The sequence below is a fragment of the Eleutherodactylus coqui genome, chromosome 5, assembly GCF_035609145.1.
Source record: "Eleutherodactylus coqui strain aEleCoq1 chromosome 5, aEleCoq1.hap1, whole genome shotgun sequence".
Lineage (NCBI taxonomy): Eukaryota > Metazoa > Chordata > Amphibia > Anura > Eleutherodactylidae > Eleutherodactylus > Eleutherodactylus coqui.
Genome location: NC_089841.1, coordinates 35946635 through 35970460, shown reverse-complemented (window position 1 = coordinate 35970460; position 23826 = coordinate 35946635). Strand labels below are relative to the sequence as shown.

At 45.3% G+C, this 23826-nt stretch overlaps 1 pseudogene; it reads left to right on the top strand.

The window, feature by feature from the left end:
* LOC136629221 (zinc finger protein 585A-like) overlaps nucleotides 1-23826 on the top strand; it is a 57171-nt pseudogene that overhangs the window by 6399 nt on the left and 26946 nt on the right.

Genomic DNA, 23826 nt, shown 5'->3' with positions numbered 1-23826 from the left:
TATGCTTGGGGTCATTGTCCATCTGTACTGTGGAGCGCCGTCCGATCAACTTTGCAGCATTTGGCTGAATCTGGGCTGAAAGTATATCCCGGTACACTTCAGAATTCATCCGGCTACTCTTGTCTGCTGTTATGTCATCAATAAACACAAGGGACCCAGTGCCATTGAAAGCCATGCATGCCCATGCCATCACGTTGCCTCCACCATGTTTTACAGAGGATGTGGTGTGCCTTGGATCATGTGCCGTTCCCTTTCTTCTCCAAACTTTTTTCTTCCCATAATTCTGGTACAGGTTGATCTTTGTCTCATCTGTCCATAGAATACTTTTCCAGAACTGGACTGGCTTCTTGAGGTGTTTTTCGGCAAATTTAACTCTGGCCTGTCTATTTTTGAAATTGATGAATGGTTTGCATCTAGATGTGAACCCTTTATATTTACTTTCATGGAGTCTTCTCTTTACTGTTGACTTAGAGACAGATACACCTACTTCCCTGAGAGTGTTCTGGACTTCAGTTGATGCTGTGAACGGGTTCTTCTTCACCAAAGAAAGTATGCGGCGATCATCCACCACCGTTGTCTTCCGTGGACACCCAGGCCTTTTTGCGTTCCCAAGCTCACCAGTGATTTCCTTTTTTCTCAGAATGTACCCGACTGTTGATTTTGCTACTCCAAGCATGTCTGCTATCTCTCTGATGGATTTTTTCTTTTTTTTCAGCCTCAGGATGATCTGCTTCACCTCAATTGAGAGTTCCTTTGACCACATGTTGTCTGGTCACAGCAACAGCTTCCAAATCCAAAACCACACACCTGGAATCAACCCCAGACCTTTTAACTACTTAATTGATTACAGGTTAACAAGGGAGACGCCTTCTGAGTTAATTGCAGCCCTTAGAGTCCATTGTCCAATTACTTTTGGTCCCTTGAAAAAGAGGAGGCTATGCATTACAGAGCTATGATTCCTAAACCCTTTCTCCGATTTGGATGTGGAAACTCTCATATTGCAGCTGGGAGTATGCACTTTCAGCCCATGTTATATATATAATTGTATTTCTGAACATGTTTTTGTAAACAGCTAAAATAACAAAACTTGTGTCACTGTCCAAATATTTCTGGCCCTAACTGTATGGTCCTTGCTATCAGCGGACCACGTGATGGTGGATAAAGAGCGGACGACGGAGCGTGGTGCTGATAAAAAACCTAAAATTGCTAGAACTTTTGGAAATTGGTTACAAGCGTATTTGGTTCTGGTGCATGTGACATGCCAGCATCAGCCGCTCAAAGCTTCGGAAATTATGGTATATTTAAACACCATTTACAGCGCGTACAGGTTGCACGGAGGTGCAGCCTGGTGGCGCTATGATGAAGATTTTAGACACCGGGTATCGGGTAAGAGTCACATGAGTTGGGCCTCTAAGGCCACTGATGTATGGATACAGCTGATTCTAGCACAACGTCCCGCTAGGACTTCCTTTCCCAAGGGAGCCGCGGGGGGCGCATCTCAGCCGCCCGCGGCCTCTCCTAGACCAAATGGCTCTTGTTGGTTGTACAACGAGGGCCATTGCAGATTTTATGCCACCTGCAAGTTCAGGCATGAATGCTCTGTATGCGGGGGGCAACACGCAGCGGTCCACTGTTTCTGCAAGCAAAGAACGGTACCCGCGGTGGGCAGCGCTGGCGGGACTACGAACCCCAGTGAGAAGCCAGTACCTGGATCCGTGGCTAAACAAGTACCACAGGAAACAGGAAGCAGAAATCCTTAGGTCAGGATTTCTGGAGGGCTTCAAAATTCCGTACGCTTACCAGCCAGCCACCACATTATGCCCTAACTTGAAATCGGCAAGAGACGATATTGATTTAGTGAGAGGGAAGGTCATGAAAGAAGTGGAATTGGGCCGTTCAACGACCCACCGTTTGAGAACTTGCGCGTGTCCCTGTTGGGTCTGATACCCAAGAAGGAAACCGGGAAGTTCCGCTTGATCCATCATTTATCTTTCCCAAGCGGGGGATCGGTCAATGATGGCATCTCAAAAGAAGAAGCAGCAGTAGCCTATACTTCTTTCGACTGCGCAATACGGTTAGTGAAGTCGGCGGGCAGGTTTGCCCAGCTGGCAAAAGCGGACATAGAATCGGCGTTCCACCTGCTTCCAGTTCACCCAGATTGCTTTCACCTTTTAGGATGTAGAATCGAGGACCAATTTTTCGACGACATGTGCTTGCCGATGGGATGCTCTATTTCATGCTATTTTTTCGAGTTATTCAGTTCTTTCCTTGAGTGGATGTTAAAGTATGAGATGGGCATCACATCGGTAATACATTATTTGGATGATTTTTTGTTTGTCTGTTCCAAAACGTCAGGCGATTGTGGGTTTCTAATGAGAAATTTTCAGAGGCTGATGCGACTAGCGGGGGTCCCATTATCCGAAGAGAAGACGATGGGCCCGGTCTGACATTCCTAGGGATAGAGATCGACTCGGTGGAAATGGTTTTCAGGTTGCCGGCAGACAAAGTGTTGAGGCTGCGGCAAGCGGTCGGTGATGTGGCTCTTTGTAAAAAAGCAACGTTACGACAGATTCAGGTCTTGTTGGGTTTATTAAATTTCGCTTGCAAAGTGATCCCCATGGGGCGGCCGTTTACCAGGAGATTATCGCTGGCGACCATGGGGGTCCGCGAACCACACCATTTCGTGTGGGTGACGACGGGAATAAAAGCAGATTTGCATATATGGAGGGTGTTCCTTCATTCTTTCAACTGGCAGGTGGTATGCCCGAGGGAAGATGTGGAAGGCACTGAAATCAGCTTGTGCGCCGACGCAGCCGGTTCGGGCGGTTTCGGAGTAATCTTTAACAACCATTGGTGCAGGGAGCCCTGGCCAAAGTCATGGAGAGAGAAGTGGTGGACCAAAAATATCACGTTGCTGGAATTCTTCCCGGTAGTGGTGGCTATTGAGTTATGGGGATCAGAGTTATGGGATCGAAAAATTTGTTTTTGGTCGGATAACGCAGCGGTTGTGCAAACGATAAATAAACAATCGTCGGCGTCCCGGACGGTTTTGGCTTTGTTGAGGCACGTGGTATTAAGATGTTTGCAGGGTAATATGTATTTACGTGCAAAACATGTCCCAGGTTGTGACAATGGAGCGGCTGATGCACTCTCTCGTTCACAGATGGAGCTGTTCAAGGAGCGACACCCACAGGCGGATGCCAAGGGGGTACGCTGCCCGCCTTCCTTATGGAGTCTGGCAGAGGAGAGTTGCTGAAGCTGGTGGAGGCATCAGTGGCGGTTACAACGTGGAAAAATTATAATACAGTCTGGTCTGCATGGTTGAAATTTGCTGGTGGAAGGGTGGTAGGAGGCGAGAGAGCGAGTTCGGCGACGTTGGATATGTTGACGGAGTTGCATGGTAGACAGTTGTCAGTTGGAGCGGCAAGAAAACACTTGGCGGGAGTGGCCTTTTTGCTAAAATTACACGGAATGCAAGATGTGACTAAGGATTTTGTGTTCCAACAGATAGTTCGTGGTTGGAAAAAAGAAAAGGTTCAGATGGATACGCGCCGACCCATTACATTTTCATTGTTAGTTAAGTTATTGACGGTTTTAGAGGCGGTATGTTCGGATGAGTATGAGACGTTATTGTTCAGGACGGCCTTTTTGCTGGCATTTTTTGCTGCTTTGCGTATCGGTGAGATGGTCCCGGCAAGCAAAGTAAAGCCGGGGGGTTTACGGGTAAATGACGTTATTGCTACAGGAGCGTCTATCCGGATAGGCATCAGGAAGTCGAAAACAGATGTTTATGGTAGAGGCGATTGGATTACCATTAATCGATTGGGGACGCAATGGTGCCCAGTGGAGGTGATGGGCCAGTACATAAAAAAGTGCCCCCATAGTGAACAGTTCTTAGTACACGAGGCTGGGTCCCCCCTCACTCGTTTCCAATTTTTGGCGGTTTTGCGGTCGGCGTTAAGGAAGTGTGGTTTGGATCCGGTGAAATTTGGGACCCATTCATTTAGAATTGGGGCCATGACGACAGCGGAAGCCCACGGCATGACGGAAGATGGTTTGAAGCCGTTGGGGAGGTGGAAATCGCAGGCGTATAAATCATACGTAAGACCGGACCGTACTGTGGAAGGATCCTTGGTCACGGATTGACTTGTAGTTTTTTGTCATACCTCGGTTTTCATCATATGTGGGTTTTTCGGGGTTTTTTGGGTGGGTTGTTGGTAATTACGGGGGTATTTTCTATGTCTATTTTCTTTCAGCTCCGGAACCATGGCACGTTTGGATTGTGGGCCATTCATTTATTTATTGGGCGGAGAGAAGAGCGGCCACTCGACCTATGGGGAGGAATCTAGGTCTGAGCGGCGCACTCATAAACTGGATCGGTGTACGGGGGTTGCAATGGCCCAGGATGTTGCAATTTGTTCTGAAGATAAGCAGGTGGACCCCCGGAGAGTCATACTGGTCGTTCACGCCGGGGGGAACGACTTAGGAAAAACAAAGATGAGCGAGCTGCTAGTGCTCATGAAGCAGGATATGCTTCGATTTCGAGACTGCTTTCAGGATTGCATTTTAGTTTGGTGGGATATCGTGGCCCGGAGATGCTGGAGAGGGGCCAGAGATTCGGATGCGATCGAGCGGGTGAGGAGATTAATAAATCTCAGGATGTCCAGGTTCGTGCAATCGTTGGGCAGAGTGGCAGTCCGCCACTGGGAGCTGGAGGACAATGAGGGAGGAGCATTAAGGGACGATGGTGTGCACCTCAATGAGGTGGGACTGGATACCTTTTTGTCTGGACTGCAAGAAGGAGTGGAGATGGCGTTTGCTCGGGTTGGCGTTGTGGGGCGAGATGCGCCGTAGGTTTACGGCGCATACTGCGTGGCTGGGAGCTTCCCATGCGGGCTACGGCGTAGAGGAAGGTTTTCAAGCCCAAGGAAGATCAGGGGCTTACGAACGTCCTGTGGCCGTTACGGTTTTAAATTTCAGCAGTTTACGGCATGGGAAGGTGTTAGACAGAAGATAGTTAAATTAAGTTAAACTGAAGATTAAAATATGTTTTATATATCTTAATAAAGCTGTGGCCAACCCACGTTTTTCAAGCAAGAAGGTGTAAGTATATGTTTGTTATAGGTAAGTGAGCATACAGTTACGATTAGGGTGCCCCCAGTTCTCTCTCTCTCATCGAATATGCTAATACTCGAACGAACATCAAGCTCGGCACAGTACGTTCGCTCAACTCTAGTCACAAAGTTTGAAATATGCTTCTTGCACAAAAAACGAGGGTTGATTATGTATGCATACCCCATGACGGAGGCAGAAAATAATTCTATTTTTTACAAAGATATTTTATTTTTCTAACCCCTTCCACCACAGGACATAAATGTACATCCTGGCAGAGGGGTACTTAACACAACAGGATGTACATTTACGTTCTGGGGATAGCGTAAGATCATAAGAGATCCCGCGCTATCCGGCAGCAGGAGCCGGCTGTCACCAATAGCTGGCCTCGTGCTGCAACAGTTGGGGTGCATCAGAGCAGCGACCCCCACTGTTAACCACTTCACTGCCGCGATCCATGTAGATCGCAGCATGTAAAGAGTTCACAGAGGGAGCTCCCTCTGTGACGTCATCGGACTCACACAATGAAATTGCCTATGAACGCTATGACAAGCGATAAGGTATTGCAGGACAGAATTCCTGCAATCCTTTATCATAGAGATCATAGGTGCTATGGTGCAAGTCCCCCACAGGGACATGAAAAGTGTAAAAGGAAAATAAAAATAATGTAATAAAAATAAAAATGTAAAAAAAGATGTCAAAAAACCCTTTTTTGTGCTTATTCCCATATTAGCATACTTTTTTTTTTTTATTAAAACCCACATATTTGGTATGGCCGTATCCGTAACGACGCGTACAGTAAATTGAACATGCTTTTTATACTGCACAGCAAAAAGCGTAAAAAAATAAACTGAAAAAAACGGAGGCAAAATGCTTATTTTTTCATTTTGCCTCACAAACCGCGCAAGTGACCAAAAAAAGCCTTATGTACCTAAAAATGGTACCAATAAAAACTACAACTCGTGTCGCAAAAAGTAAGCCCTAACAGAGCTCCGTATATAGAAAAATAAAAAAGTTATAAAACTTTGTATGCAGCGATCTATAAAAAATTATTTCCAAAAAAAGCGTTTTTATTGTGGAAAAGTGGAAAAACCTAAAAAAATATAAGAATTTTGGTATCGTTGTAATCGTACAGTCCTGCAGAAAAAATGCATTGTGGCATTTATGCTGCGTAATTAACGCTGTAAAAAATATCTATGGCAGAATCCCTGCTATCATGAAAAAATAATAATAAAAGTTTTACAATATAGTCTATGCATCCAAAAATGGCATCAATAAAAACTACAGTTTGCCACGCAAAAAACAAGCCCTTATACGGCCGCGTTGACGGAAAAATTAAAAAAAAGTTATAGCTTTTGAAAAATGGAGATGAAAGTCCGCCAAAAATTGTTGCGTCCTTAAGCCCAAAATAGGCCATGGCATGAAGGGGTTAAAGTACTACAGCAAAAAAAAAAATGGTATTGTAATTGTACTGACCTATAGAATAAAGTTATCACATATTTTTTTCCGCAGTGTATACACCATAAAAACAAGACACCTTCTCAATATGATAGAATTGTGTTTTTTCCCATTTCACTCCACTTGGAAATTTTCATAAGTTTTCCACTACATTATATGCACATTCAATAGTAAAATCAAAAAATGCAATTTGAAAATGCTAAACAAAATAGTAGAAACTTTCATATGCTAATCCAGCCTTTCTCTACAGCCATGATTTTTTCATAAATGACCAGATAGCTCCTTCCCTCTGTAATAAAGTGTATGCAGGTGTCAGGGAGTGAGTGAGATGGACACCACCTAATAGGATTGACTCACTTGAATGTTTGTGGTTCCCCACAGAGTGTTAGGGTTGCAGAAATGCAGTCCTAAGCCCTCGCTCGCAACCTGAAGGTTGCAGGTTCAATCCCTATGTGGTTCAGGTAGCCTGCTCAAGGTTGACCTTCCATCCTTCTGAAGTCAGTAAAATGAGTACCCAATTTGCGGGGGTACAAAAGATGACTTGGGAAGGCAATGTTAAACTTCCCCGCAATAGCAGCCTGCCAAGAAAACGTTGCACTGTGATGTCACCCTAGGAGTCAGTCATGACTCTGTGTTTGCACTAGGGGACTTTACCTTTAACTTTTTTTTTACTGAGCATTTACTAGAAGCATGGTGACAGGTACACTGACATACGCTACAAGGATAAAACTGCAGGAGAACAGCCTGGTGGCCGAACATCATGATCTGCTGGTCCTCACTCTGAGGTCTACTTTTAGATGGTGGTTTGTTTTGTCACCACTGTCTTGGTTACTAACTGTATTTTGCTACATGACTAGTAATTTATATAGAAATCTTTTACAATATCATTTTTAAAGTTCATATTTTATACTCAATTTTATTCTTGGCAGATGATGTTACCGGGAGCTCAGAGGGATGCCTGATATCTGCGGATTGTAAAGCCAAAGATTGTAAAGTCACACAAGATACATATGAAGAACCTGCCATTATCCCAGATATCCCCCCCGACCTTCACATCAAAGATCCATCATCTAATCTTGTTATACAGGTCCCATCTTTTACTCTACCACAGACTGATAAACAGAACAAAAGTCACAGAAGTGGAGAACATCAAAGAGCTCACACAGGGGAGAAGTCATATTCATGCACACAATGTGGGAAAGGTTTTACTCATAAATCAGATTTTGTTAAACATCAGAGAATTCACACTGGAGAAAAGCCATTTTCATGTTCAGAATGTGGGAAATATTTTACTCAGAAAGCACATCTTGTTACACATCAAAGAGTACACACAGGGGAGAAGCCGTATTCATGTCCAGAATGTTGGAAATATTTTACTCAGAAATCAGTTGTTCTTAGACATCTAAGAATTCACACAAATGAGAAGCCATTTTCATGTTCAGAATGTGGCAAATGTTTTAACCAGAAGTCAATTCTTGTTAAACATCAGAGAATTCACTTAAAGCAGAAGCCATTTCCTTGTTCAGAATGCGGAAAATGCTTTACAGATAAAATAATTCTTGTTCAGCATCAGAAAATTCACACAGGCGAGCAGCAATTTTTATGTTCAGAATGTGGGAAATGTTTTTCCAACAGATCAAATCTTGTTGTGCATCAGAGAACTCACACAGGAGAGAAACCATTTTCATGTGTAGAATGTGCGAAAATGTTTACTTTAAAATCTTGTTTAGTTAAACATCAGAGAATTCACACAGGAGAGAAACTATTTTCATGTCTATAATGTGGGAAATATTTTACCGAGATAGCAGGTTTTGTTACTTATCAGATAAGTCACAGGCAACTCATTTAATTAAAAAAATGGCACAAGAAAAAGTGACTTCGTACACAGCATTTTTTAATGCCTGTTCTCATTGCATTTTTCCAGGCATGTTTTTTTTCTTTTTTTCCCTTCCTCAGTTAAAAATGCTATGCCTAGGGGGCGGAGCCAAGCCGGGCATGTGAACGGCAGCAAGAGATCAGTGCTTCGCTGAAAACATCCTGCTATCTATCCTGTCATCAGGAATAACTAGCTATTTACCTGCTGCACTGCTGCAGAAATTCCCATTGTAGCCTGAGCACACTGGAAGCTGTCCAGACAGTCAAGACCCGCTGCAAGGAGACGGAAAAGAGCAATGAGACAGGCCGCCGGCAGATCCAAGGTGGCGCTGTCCTGTGTGTGCAGAGCAGGAGCAGATGCCACAAGGAGACCACAAACACAGTGCTCGGAGTGGAGCACGAAGATAGAGGTGAAACTAGCAAGGTATGCTAATGAAGACCCGCTACCTGCTGCAGGAGCTGCTGATTACCGGAGGATGGTAGGGAGCAATGTGACACCAGTGAGTTCCTCTACACACACCACGCTGAAGGAGATGGAGAGAAATGGGGAGGAAGGTCAGACACACAGTGGGGAGAGAAGGCTGACACATACAGTGACAGTGCAAGCAACAACCTCTGATGAAGCAGAGCCCAAACTAAATGTACGAACACTGTACAGGCCATGTACCAGCAGTTTGGCACTTTACAAGAGCACATGGGGCTACTTAGGCAAGGCGTGCAAAAAATTTCAGAAAAATTGACTGCAGCAGAAGGGAGAATTAGCGAGATAGAAGGCCAAGTGCTGCCCATGCAATGTGAAGTGACGAATAATACCCAAAGTATAACATCTCTTCTTGCCAAGAAGAAATGATGTGCACATAGTGCGGCTACCAGAGAAAATGGAAGGCAACAACCCGTCTGAATACTTGGAAACTTGGCTACTGGATTTATTAGGAAGAGAATCCTTCTCGCCAATGTTTGCAATCGAACGAGCCCATCATAAACCCATGAGACACCCTCCCCCAGGGACCCCCTCCAAGACTGGTACTTATGAAGTTCCTAACTTTTGAAAGATGGAGATGCCATATTGCGTGGGGTCAGGGAGAAAGGAGACATCAAAGTTAATGGTGCCAGAATTTCCTATTTTCACGACTTCTTGGCGGAAATACAAAAGAAAAGAAGGACTTTCATAGATGTTAAGAAACGTCCGTTTGTAACTTTTGCGCAGAGGATAGACGCAGAGGGCTGTTTTGTCTGCCTTCACTGTAAAATATTTAACTACGTTTGCCTACTTGTGTCGATATATCTTCCACCTCCTTATAGCAGAGTGGTTATGCGACAGATTCTGGGCTTTATAGCAGAAATGCCAGATGTCCCCGTCCTGATATTGGGAGACTTTAATTCAGTAATTGACCCCTAAATCTGATATATTTTCAGTAGATGACCCTAATCTAGAGGTGGAGGAAAATAGGACCTCTATGCAATGCAAGTCGGTTATTATGTATTTGGGAGTCAAAGTCTCAAGGAACGTTTTGGAATATGGAAAATTGAATCTAGACCCCTTAATAGTGAAATTTAGAAAAAAAACATGATGACTGGTGTAAACTTTACCTAACGATTATAAGAGTGAGCCTCATTAGAATGGTATGGATGCCACAATTGCCAGACCTTCTTCATAACTTGCCTCATTGGCTTATGCAGGGCCTCTTCTATAGGGTCAACTGACTGTTTAGAGACTTGATTTGGAAAGAAAAATGGCCTAGAATTAGATTGGGGACACTATGTAATCCTAAGGGAGAGGGAGGACTTCCATTGCCTAATCCTATGTCATATAACACTTCCAGGGATGAGAATCAGAGGATACTCGTGATGGGAGTTTCTGACTTCTAAAAACCTATTTTAATAATGCACATTTGTTTGAGTCCCTAGAGAGTTTTAAATTCCACTGTAACACCCAGAATTTTTCAACTTTAGCTCTTATGCATAAGGTTTGGTGGAAGGTTAGAGAGATAATGGGAGTCAAGGGCTATACGCACTACACTCCTATCTGGGATAATCCAAGGTTACAGGAGTTAGAAAAGTTAGAGGGCTTTCAAGGGTGGAAGGATAGAGAGATTAGACGATTGTCCCAGATAGTGACTGGGGCAAATATAAAATCCTTTGAGCAGCAATTTTTTAAGTATCTACAACTTAGACATGCCTTTCAGATGGAGAAGGGCCTGGATGACCTAGAATTTGGAAAATTCCTACCAACAGAGATTATAGGTGGATCAACCTGTAAAAGGGGAAGATATCACACATATATTCCTGTATCCAGGGTCAGATAAATTTGCGCTATCCTCTGGCAACAAGGAGCAAGTGGGAGGAAGATATCAGTCCTGATGGAGAATCACTGCGGGAGGAAATACTACAAATGACTCCCAAGCTGTCTCTGAGCGAGTCCCATAGATCATTACAAATATATCTATTGCATAGTGTGTATCGTACTCCAGCATTTCTATACGGTATAGGTGTGAGGGGTTCCCCTCTGTGTAATAGATGTAAGATCCACACAGCGGATCTTATACATATGATGTGGCGCTGTCCAAAACTACAAATATATAGGACCGAGGTATGCAGTCTGATCCATAGAGCGTATGGAACCACATTGGAATTTACCCCACTGGTGTGCGTTCTGGGATATGTGAATGATCTACCCTTAGATGAAAATGAGAAGCTGGCAGGAGCTAGACTACTATACTTGGCCAGAAACTTAATAGCGCAGCACTGGCTGGATGAAGCCCCTCCTGATCCGACCGAACTCACAAAAAGTCACTCAAATTCTAATGTGGGAAAAAAGTGTTTATTACAAAAGGAAAACATTGCAGAAATACTACAGTATATGGCTCAAATGGCGGCGTGCCTTCAGTCTCCCTAATACCGATCTGCTTAGAGGATAGTGCTCAATGGTCACTGGAGTGTTCTGGGGGAGGGGAGGAATAAGGAGGGGCAGGGAGGGGAGAGGGAGCTTACCGTACTTTATAAAATATGATGGGACGGTACAAGAAAGACTTATGGGAACGGTTTATAGGGGGGGGGGGGTCTTTGTTTTGTGTTGTATGTTAAAAAGTGTTCAGATGCAAAAATTGTCTAATAAAAAAATCTGAATAAAAAAAATGCCATGGCCAGATGTTAACTGTTGGTTATTAGACCACTATCACGCGGTTGACAAAATCACACGATTTTCTTGTGATCTGAGATACAAATCGCATGTATATGATGCCCATGTTTTCCAAGGGGTTCCTTCACATTAGCAATGTTTTGTAAGCTTCTACATTGCGAGAAAAAAAAATCCCGCATTGCTCTATACAGCCACGATTTCCGATGTTTTGTGGCTTATGTTTGCATTTGGAGCCTTCCTTAATGCTGCGATGCAACTCTTACAGTAGGAAGTCCTACTGTTTGACCCTAAAATAAGCCCTGGCTGCATTAAAAAACAAAAACAATACATTACCTAACAGGCACTGTCGGCTCCGTCTCCTCTGGCAGTTCCACTGCCCTTATCTATAGTTTTCACCCAGTAATTCCTGGTGAGGGGGTTCTAAAATCCTGCCTCCAGGAAGTGCTGGCTTTGATTAATTCTCGAGTGCCGCGGCTCAGCCAATCACTGCAGAGCTCGATGAACCAATCGCAGCCATCGTATAGGAGGAGAAGACAGGCCATATGCTGGCGGTTATAGCTAGAGCACAGATGAGATCCACCTATGTTACTGGACTGAGAAATGATAGTGGAACAATTGACATGGACTCCACTTCCATCAGTGGGACGGTACACTCCCATGCTTCCTCTGGATTACTCAGGACCAGGGAACAAATCACACAATTACTGACAACTATAACAATACCCTGCTTATCTCAAGAGCAGAGGGAATATCTGGAGGAACTGCAGGAAGCTCTAGTCACCTTACAGAATAATAAAGCCCCAGGTACTGATGGTTTACAAACAATTTGGGGACATACTGCTTCCGAAATTGCTTACAGCATTCCAAGAGGCAGAGCACAGGCATGAATTGCCTCCCTCTATGAGAAAGAGGAAAAGATCCACTGATGGTGGATTCTTATAGGCCCATCTCCTTACTGAATGCAGACATTAACATTCTAGCAAAAGTACTAGCTAATCCCATCATGATGGTGATTTCAACCCTAATTCATCCAGATCAAAACAGGTTTATACCAGGGAGGTCAACAGCAAACAATATCTGCAGACTGTTTCTCAATTGACAGTTACAAGTAGACCATGAAGGGTGGTGAATAGTACGCTCATTGGGTGCCGCTAAGGCATTTGACAGCATGGAGCGGCTCCTTCTATGGGGGGTTATGCATAAAATGGGTTCCAAATTCATAGGCTGGGTACAACTACTCTACACCGATGCCAGGGTCTTGGTAGCCATGAATAGGGGCTGCACAGACACATTCTCGCTTTTCAGAGGAACAGGTCAGGGTTGCAATAAAATCTATTGCAAGAAAGATAAGGTCACATCCAGATATAGTGGGGTTTAGGCATGGAAATATATAGAGATGATTGCATTATATGTGGATGACATGCTGCTGTTTCTGGGAGACACTGGAATGTAGGGCTGGGACATCGACACAGAAATATCGATAGTCGATAGTATCGACTATCGCTGAACAAACTATCGATTATTGTAAAATATCAGTGGAAAACTTTCGATATTTCGATATATCGACTTTTTAAAATGCTGTATAAAAATAAAATGGGTCTGGGGTAGAGATGAGCGAACGTACTCGGATAAGCACTACTCGTCCGAGTAATGTGCTTTATCCGAGTACCGCTGTGCTCGTCCTGAAAGATTCGGGGCGCTCCGCTGCTGACAGGTGAGTCGCAGTGGGGAGCGGGGCAGAGCGGGCGGGAGAGAAGGAGAGAAAGATCTCCCCTCCGTTCCTCCCGGCTCTCCCCTGCAGCTCCCCGCTCCGCAGCGCGTCCCGAATCTTTCAGGACGAGCAGAGAGGTACTCGGATAAAGCACATTACTCGGACGAGTAGTGCTTTACCGAGTACGTTCGCTCATCTCTAGTCTGGGGTTAATAAAGCAACAATCAACAAAAAATTAGTTTTCTTTTAAAACTTTAAACTGTTGAATTTATTATTAACTTCTAACTATGAATAACAGGAAAATATATCAAAGTTACAAATGAAAATAAAAAATTACAGATGAAACATAGAATTAAAATTAGGTTATGAAAGGAAGTTTTTTATCATTGGCTCCAATAATCGTTATCTAATGAGCCAAGAAATATTAATTTGCTCACATGCTCCAGAAGCTGGCCGCTGGACCTAACAGGATGTGAGCATGATCTCTGTGTGTGTTTGCATTTTTTCAAACTGCCGCTGAGGGACCAACGGTCTCCATGGCAACTTGTAAACAATGCAGGGCCTGGTAACGTGACCACAGTGCCCGAACGCAATTGTAATTGTGTTAGATGAGTCTCCTATCTTTTCTATGGGCACTGCATTTGCGTTAGACGCTGAACGCATGACATGTCACCTCTCCTTATCTGGACACGACCTTCGTGCGTTCAGCGCAGCCCTCCATCTGCATGTGGGAATACTTTCATTTAGAAAGCATTGCCCACAGCCATCGCATTAGTTGAAAGCATTCAGAGCCTCATCTAACGCGATGAACAATGTGGAGGAGGGGCCGAAGACCCCACTTTTTCTGAGAGTCATTTTGCCTGGAGCAAACCTGATTGGTGACAAAGAGTTGCCTTACACTTTCCAAAAGTTTCTAGAACTTGTTTATAAGTTCATTAATGCCGAGAACAAAACTACATCCTGCAGCAAGACCAAGGAAAGGGCAGAATCTAAAGAAAGACAATCTGGTCACCGGACCACAAGATACGCTTCTTCTTTACAAAAATCGATATTATATCGCCTTAAACTATCGATGTTACCGATATATCGGACAGAACAATATCGATGAAAAGTATCACCAAAGCATTAGCGATATATCAATATTTCGATATATCGGTTTTCGATGTCCCAACCTTACTGGAATGTCATTAAGATCGGCTATATCCACGATTGATGAATTTGGCAGTCACTCAGGACTCAGAATTAATTAGAACAAATCCACAATTAGCCAATAGACAAAACTGACCTAATTCTTCAAACTGAACAGACCCCTTTGGTCTGTACATCAGCATTTAAATATTTAGGAGTAAACATAACAAGGCTTGGGGGCGTGGCCAAGCAGCTAATCTGACCGGCCGCATGTGAGGAGCGCTCCTCCACATACCGGCAAAAAAACCCTAATCCTGAAGACATCCTGAGGGTCCCCTGACCCAGAATAGCACCGGCGGAGGGAGGAGAGGATAGAGCCCCTGACGGCGCTCCCGGACGGCCGCAGCTGAGGTACCGGCAGCGGGGAGAGCGGAGACCCATAGCCGCCGCGGACGTACTACGGAGGACACCGGTGAGCGGCGGGGACTCCGAGCCAGACTTTGCTCCGAGAGGGGGGAGAGAGGAGGCGGATAGACCCCCCGGAGGGACGTCTGTGACACCGACATAGCGGGCACCGCCGGCGGGAGAAAAGTCCGAGAGGCAGCGACTCCGGCGGCCATCTTGTGAGGGGCAGAGGCGGAGGTGCAGGGCCCTGAACACCAGAGTGCACTGCTCCCGGGCGCGGTAAGGAGTTGTGCGGAGAGGGGGAAGAGAAGGTCGAGATCCGGAAGGTATAACCGAGAGGTGGACATAGGAAAAGCTGCTGGCGGGAAAAGACCGCGAAAACGCGGCTGCGGCGGCCATCTTGCGTGTGGCGCCGGAACAGAAAGGCCCTTAAAACAGGGCCGAAAGCTACCCCCGGGCCCAATATAGCACCGCTGCAGGGAAAGGGAAGAGGACAGAGACATTAGAATTACACAGAAGGCACAGGCAGCGCAGCGCACAACGACCTCAGACCCGCAGCGAAGTGACCATCAAGCGAACAAGCGCAGCTAGCAAGCAAAGCAGTGAGAAGACACATTTAAGGGGACATAGAGGGAGGCCCTCCCCCCCCCCCCTCCACTTACAAGAGGACTAAACACCATACAATTCGGAGAACCAGGAGAAGGGGCAAAACAGGGGCAGCAGCAGACCCCTATAGAACATTCAATTTCTATAACGGAAAACCAAAACAACCGCGACATGGGCCCCACTAGACAAAGCTCATCTGCAGACAAACTTAAAGTCTTCGCAAGAGGAGAAACCCGGAAGGAGCCCAGCCCTGAACCCGCTGCGCCCGCTGCGGCGGGAGCTGCAGCAACAAAGCATACCAACCCAGATCCAACTGAGGGAACTGTGCAAACGCTGCAACAACTGTCTGAACAGCTTCTGACCGCAATACAAACATCTACAGCCACGCTCACCAGCAAAATTGATGAAGTTAAAGTGGATGTGAGTCTGCTGAGACAAGATCTCCAAAACCTAAGAGAACGTGTTGCCAGCACAGAGAACAGAATATCTACCCTAGATGATACTGTCGCCCCAATGACAGATGCAATACGAGATCTTACGCAGAAAGCTGAATACTGGAGACAAAAAGCAGACGATCTGGAAAATCGGTCGCGAAGAAATAATTTGCGCATAGTGGGGCTACCAGAGCGGGCCGAGGGGCAAAGACCTGAAGAATTTATAGAACGCTGGCTTCGAGAACTCTTTCCCAATGCTGGACTATCGCAAGTCTTTGTTATTGAACGTGCGCATCGAGTGCCCATGAAGCCACCAATACCAGGAGCCCCACCCAGACCCCTACTAGCAAAGCTGCTCAACTCCCGTGACAGGGATATAATCCTACAAGCTGCCAGAAAGGGAGGGCCCCTGCGACATGACAACGCCACAGTGTCCATTTTTCCGGATTTCTCAGCTGATCTCCAAAAGCAGCGAGCAACATTCTTCGGAGTCAAAAAGCAACTAAGAGATCTGCAGCTCCCGTACTCGATGGTGTATCCGGCTCGACTGCGGGTGATCGACGGGGACCGTGCCCGCTTCTTCTCCACACCAACGGAAGCAGGAAATTGGCTGAACACCAGACGACGACCAGAAGGGCCGTAATGTATACATAACCATTTATTTTCCCCTCTCTAGGTGCAGAGACCAATACACAAAGATGAACATTTCCCTTACAGTTCCTAACTGCACACTAGTGACTATCCTCTAAACACGCCACAAGAACACTCTAGCCAAATGGCACAGAACCGAGACTTTCTTTATCTGTGGCAGACAAGTAATCTACGATTCCCAGGAGAAGATGACAAACCTTCCCTTTCTACGGCCCCGGCGAGATTCACCTGTTTTAACCCCCCCCCCCCCCCCATCCTCCTCCTCCACCGATTCCCCTCGTCGATGTCTTGCGGGGTGATTTAGAACCCCCTCCCCATATGCTTCCTATCCTTAAGGGGACCCACCCAGAAAATGACAGCCTAACCAATGCCGGTCCACATAACTGATTTAACAACACAACAATACCACAAGTATAGTCTTGTAATAAGCTATACTATGTAGGTACCCCCTAAATACAGGTTGCCACGAATACGTATGTGATAAAGAAGATAATCTTCGAATCTGGTTAATTACAGGTTGATTGAGAGTTACAGTTGATAGTAGTTTATCAAAATGTTTTTAAGTTGTATGCATCAAGTGCTCTATGATGATATTGAAAATGTGCTGAAGTACTGTTACATGATAGATGATAAAAATGCAATTGAGTGTCGGGGGGGGTCGCCTGACGGGCAGAATAACATGGGGAATAGTATCCGGATCAGATTAACATCTCTTAGCCAATGGCGGAGATAGTCTTTGTATCCTGGAACGTCAGGGGCATGGGGTCTACTAGGAAACGGGCAGCGATGAACACGTTGCTGCGCTCCTGGCGACCACACATCCTGTGCTTACAGGAGACCCACCTTACACCTGAAACCACAAAAGTCTTACTGAAGCCATGGGTACAATGGTCCGCGCATGTATACCACACATCATACTCCAGGGGGGTGTCTCTACTAATAAGAAGAACACTTAGATGGGAGGTGGAACAGATTAAGAAGGACACAGAGGGCAGATATATTTTTGTAAGAGCTAAAATTAACAATGACCCATATGTCCTACTATGTTACTATAACCCGCCGCCGGCAACAACAACCATTCTAGCAGACGGCATTCAATTTGCATCATTCTCTCCAGACGCAACAGTTGTCTGTATGGGAGATATGAACATGGTGATGGATCCCGCCTTGGATAGATTTGGGGGTGGTGCTCGGGGGGAGGGAGATGCGAGCAAGACTCGCCTGGCCTCTATTATCTCGGTAACGGGTTGGCTAGACTTATGGCGAACATTTCACCCGCAGCAAAAAGAGTATACCTGCCATGCAGCCCACAACCACGCTCTCAGCCGAATAGACTATATATTCGGGTCCCCTTCACTATTCCCTAAAATAGACTCAATAGAGTTCCTACCTCGAGGTATCTCAGACCACTCGCCAATACGTATGACCCTTAAAAACCCAGGCCCAATCACAATCAAGAGACCAAGGGTGCACCCATTCTGGCTTTCATTATTTGGACCTAATGACCGCATACCGGACCAGATCCAAATATACTATGAGGCACATGAGACGCATGGAGACATAAATCTAGTATGGGAGGCATTTAAATCATACCTTAGAGGCTGTTTAAGGTCCTCAATTTCATTTGTCAAAAGAGCCACGGCACGTGAAGGTGAACTTTTAGCAGAGCAATGCCAACAACTAGAAAGAGATTATATAGCTGACCCTATAGACACTAAAAGAGATAAATGGCTTCAGACAGGCAGAGACTACTTATTATACCTGAAAGAGAAAGCCCAAAGGAATCTATTCTTTACCCGACAGTCCTTTTTTGAACAAGGAAACCAATCCAGTAAACTACTTGCTTATATGGCGAGACAGGAAACCGCTCCCCCAACCATACTGCGAGTTAAATCAACCGAGGAAGTAGTGCTTACAGACCCGAAAGAAATCCTAGATAGATTTCAGCAATTCTACAAAGACTTATACCAATCAAGGGTAAATTACACAGCGGCAGAACTAGAGACCTACTTAAATGACATAATATTTCCAGAAATACAAGACGACTATAGGTCCCTACTTGACTCCCCCATAACAGTGGAAGAGATTGAAGAAGCAATAAATGAGATGGCTAAAAACAAAACTCCGGGAATGGATGGGTTGCCAGTGGAAATATATCAACATTACAAAAAAGAAATAATACCACAATTGTTTACCCTATACAAATACATCCTGGATAAACATCACCTACCAGAATCGATGCTAGAGGCCAACATAGTCCTCATACTTAAACCAGACAAAAACCCAGAGGAGTGCGGCTCGTATAGGCCGATTTCCCTATTAAACACGGACTATAAAATCCTTACTAAAATACTAGCGACCCGACTAAACCAAATAATAGGGAAAATTATACACCCGGACCAATCTGGCTTTATCCCGGGTAAATCGACATCGGACAATATCAGAAGAACACAGGTAATCACACAGGTGGGGTGGAGGTGGAGAGCAGACTGGGCCCTGGCCTCACTAGACGCGGCTAAAGCGTTCGACTCCGTCGAGTGGCAGTACCTGATAGAGGTGCTGCGTAAATTCAGGTTTGGAGAAACGTTTATAAAATGGGTCACCATCCTGTACAAAGCCCCGACCGCAAGGGTAACGGTAAACGGCCTGGTCTCCACTTCCTTCCCACTACACAGGGGGACACGACAGGGATGCCCACTTTCCCCCCTTCTATTTGCAATTGCAATCGAACCCCTAGCCCTGAGAATTCGACAACACAACTCATACAAAGGCGTTCAAATCGGACCCAGAGAGGATAGAATAGGCTTGTATGCGGACGATATAATATTGTATATGTCAGACCCTAGAAACACCCTACCACTGACCGTATCTCTAATAGACAGGTTTGGAATTTTTTCAGGCCTATGCATTAACTGGCAAAAATCCGCTTTCATGCCCCTAAGATCAGAGGGATGGCAGACGGGGGATGTATTTTGTAACTTACAAATCACTCCCAGATTTAAGTACCTTGGTATATATATCACCAGAGAACACACCCAGAGCCTCGAGTTAAATATTGCCCCCCTGCTGACAACTTTGCAGCAAAAGTTGAAAGGCTGGAGCACCCTACCACTATCTGTAGCAGGCAGAATAAACCTCATAAAAATGATAATACTCCCTAAATACTTATATTGCCTAGAACATACAGAAACAATTATACCACAGAAATTCTTTAAAAAAACTAACTCATTAATAACGTCATTCATATGGGGAAACTCTAGAGCCAAACTACGACTGGATACCCTACAACGCCCTAAAGAAATTGCAGGTATGGCGTTACCAGATTTTAAACTATATTATCTGGCGGGACAGGTCAGGTATCTCCGTCATTGGCTGTCGGGTGCGCCTCTCCCTAACTCCGAGCACCATCTCATGTACTTCCTCGAGGAGACTTCGTTGTGGATCCTCCTGGAAAAACCAAAATTGATAACCAAACAAATGCTGCCAGTCCACAGACTGGCAGTAAACGTGTGGCAGATATGCAAATCACTAACAAGACAAGAGAACACCCCCTTGGAGACTCCCCTGTGGGACAACAGGGCATTACCACACTTGGTGAATTTGCCAGGTAAACAATTCTGGATAAACTCAGGAGTTACCACACTAGAGCATGTTTATAGGGACCAAACACTGGTTTCCTTTGAACAAATGCAAGAGCTATACCAGATCCCAAGGGCGGGATTTTTTAGATATTTGCAACTCCGACACGCACTGACCGCACAGTTTCCAGGACCTAGACAAATATTTTCACAGTATCCATTGATAGGGGTACTGCGAACACAAGGACCCAAAGGCCTGATTTCAGTGCTGTATACCCATCTACTACATGCTAAAATCCCTGACATACCAATGACAGTAATGCAGAGATGGAGAGAACTTATTCCCACCCTCACTAGTGAAGATTGGGAAATGGCCATGTCCATATACACCACAGTATCACCGGCGGCAAATAACAAACTAACACAACTATATATCTTACATCAGTGTTATCTAACACCGAGCAGACTTCATAAAATGAATCGGATAACCACCAACCGCTGCCACCGATGTGGAATGCCCAATGCAAACTTCAACCATTTGTTATGGAACTGCGTAGATATTCAGACATACTGGAGAGAGATTATAGAGTTTCTAACACAAATATTGGGAATACCAGTACCACACGATCCTGCAGTGTGCCTGTTGGGGATCTTAGACGAAGAACAATGGCAATATCATGACAGGATATTTCTTACAAAGGCTCTATTTTACGCCCGGAAGGCAATAGCCTTACGCTGGATGGACAGGCGCCCCCCGACACTCACAAAGTGGCAGAGCATTGTCAACGCCGTTCTGCCATATGAAAAAATGGTATATAAAAATAGAAAATGCCCTGAAAAATTCGATAAAGTGTGGGAAAGATGGTGTGGGTCATCAAGTACGGTGTACACACAGAACCAGTTCCATAATTTGCTGAGAACAGTGATGCCTAGAAACACTTAGATGGGCTAACAAAGGAACACACCCTCCGCCGACACCACAAAGAAATTATATTACCAGAGGAAAATGTAACAAAGGAATATGTCAATAGAATGTACTAAAACACTTGTTAGGAATATAATGAGCTAATGATGTAACCAAAAGTTTTCTTTATTCAGTTGTTGTACAAAATACAATGTTTTCAATAAAACGAGTTTAAAAAAAAAACATAACAAGGCTTCTCTCAGATTATACGAGACTCAATCTGGATCCGTTACTATCTAAATTCAAACTCCCTCTTTCAGTGATAGGTAGGTCAAACCTAATCAAGATGATATGGATGCCACAATTACTCTAGTTATTGCAGAATTCACCACAGTGGATTATATAGGGCTTCTTCTACAAGGTCCATAGTCTATTCAGAGACCTTATATGGCGTAATTATAATAATCTATATTTATATAGCGCCAACGTACTCCGCCGTGCTCACAAAACAGGGGAGAACAGATACAAACAAACAAAGATACAAAAACCAAGGTTACATGTAGTAATCGATTGATGGAGACAGTAGGGGTGAGGGTCCTGCTCCAACGAGCTTACATACTACAGATAATGGAGTGATACAGAAGGTAAAGGGGCTGGAGATGTGCACCGTATGGCGAGGTGGAGAGTGAGGGATGCTATACACATAGACAATGGTCAGACTTAGGCCGTATAGTGGCTGAATTGGCAGTTGATTACGGCTAGCAGGGATCGCAGTCAGTAGGACAGGGAGCATATCATCAGGCAGAGTAAAGAGGGGTTTGGTTTAGGGAATATGGTATGCCTCCCTGAAGAGGTGCGTTTTTAGAGCTCGCCTGAAGTTTTGTGTGTCGAGGATTGCCCGGTTAGTTTTGGGTAGTGTGTTCCAAAGGACTGGTGCTGCTCTGGAGAAGTTTTGGAGGCAAGAATGAGAGGCTTGAATTAAAAGGGCACTTTATCTGATTTCATTAGCGTAGTGGAGGGCGCGGGCTGGGTTGTGGATTGAGATGAAGGAGGCAATATAGGGCGGCGTGGTGCCCTTTATGGATGAAGGTAGTGAATTTAAATTGAATTCTGTATTTGACGGGTAGCCAGTGCAGTGACCAGCACAGGGCAGAGGTGTCCATGCAGCGGCTGGACAGGAAGATGAGCCTGGCTGCTGCATTCAGGATGGATTGGAGAGGGTAGAGTCTGGTGCAGGGGAGGCCGATCAGCAACGAGTTGTAATAATCGAGCCGGGAGTGGATGAGGACAACAGTGATTGTTTTCAGCGTGTCCACGGTGAGAAAGGGGTGAATCTTTGAAATGTTCTTGAAGTGCAAGTGGCACGTTTGGGTGAGAGATTGGATATAGGGGGTAAAGGAGAAATCAGAGTTGAATATAACCCTAAGGCAGCGGGCGTGCTGTTTGGGTGTTTCGGTGGTGCCACCTACTGAGATGGAGATGTCAGGATGAGGGCGGTTAGTAGAGGGCTGAATCAGGAGAAGGTCAGGTTTTGAGAGGCTCAGATTTAGGTAGAGAGAGGACATAATATTAGAGACAGCGGACAGACAGTCGGTGGCATTCTGGTGGATCGGTGCTGTGATGTCATGGGAAGAGGTGTATAACTGGGTGTAGTTAGCAAAGAGATGGTACTGATTGCCAAAGCTCCCGATGGTTTGTCCAATAGGGGCTGTGTAGATGGAGAATAGAAGACAGAGGACTAAGTGAAAAAAAGTGTATGTGAAGGAAGTCTAAAGTTAGATTTTAAGAAAAATGCTGCTGTTTTCAGCCATTTTTTCCCCAAATGAATGTTTGCTAAAATGAACTATAAAATGTATGTCAAAGAGTGTATTTTTGTTTGTATTCTTTTTCTGTACTTGTGTTACATTTTTTGGTTCCTAGCTTTTTCTAAATAGAATTTACACCAGATATGGTATTTGTCACCGCATACTTCTATTACCTGCTCTGGCAGCTGTGGGTGATTGCCACTGCGCTTGCCCTTTGGTACATTTATTCCTGCCTCCAGCTCCTTCCTTCTCCTCTGCTTGCTCTCTGACCTCTGTCTGCAGGGCTAATAGAAGCTCAGTCTCTTAAAGGGACAGTGCACACTGCCATAACTAGTCCCTAGGGTGGATGCCTTAGCAATCGGTTTCCTTCTGCCATTTGTGTTGGAGTTGCTGTTTGTGTTTGTTCTGGTACTGACCCTAGCCTGACTTTGACAATTCTGACTTCTGTGCACCCTGACCTTGGCTCTGCACTCTGACCTTGGCTCTGCTCCCTGAACTCGGCTCTGCACTCTAACCTTGGCTCTGCTCCCAGGCCTTGGCTCTGCACTCTGACCTTGGCTCTGCTCCCTGACCTCGTCTCTGCTCCCTGACCACGGCTCTGCACTCTGACCTTTGCTTTTGCCTGCTGCCAGCCCTGACCTTCAGCTTTGACATCCTTAGGGCTCCTTCCCACGGATGGATTTCCGCTGCGTATTACGCGTTGCCCGCAGCTATTAGGTTCTATTGAACCTAATAGCACAATGCTTACGGTGCGGAATTCCACCGCGGAATTTCGCACCGTGAATTCACCCGTCCTCACCCGCGGCATGCTCTATTTGCCGCGGGTGTATGCGCGGACGGCTTCCATTGCAGTCAATGGAAGCCGTCCGTCACGGTATCTTCCTCTGTAGCACAGCGGAAGATAGCGTGAAACCGCTTCCCTGCCTACCGCAGCCGTGTCATGACGCGGCTGGCGCATCATGTGACACTGTGGGCGTGTCATATGACGCAGCCGGCACGTCACATGATGCTACTGCGTGC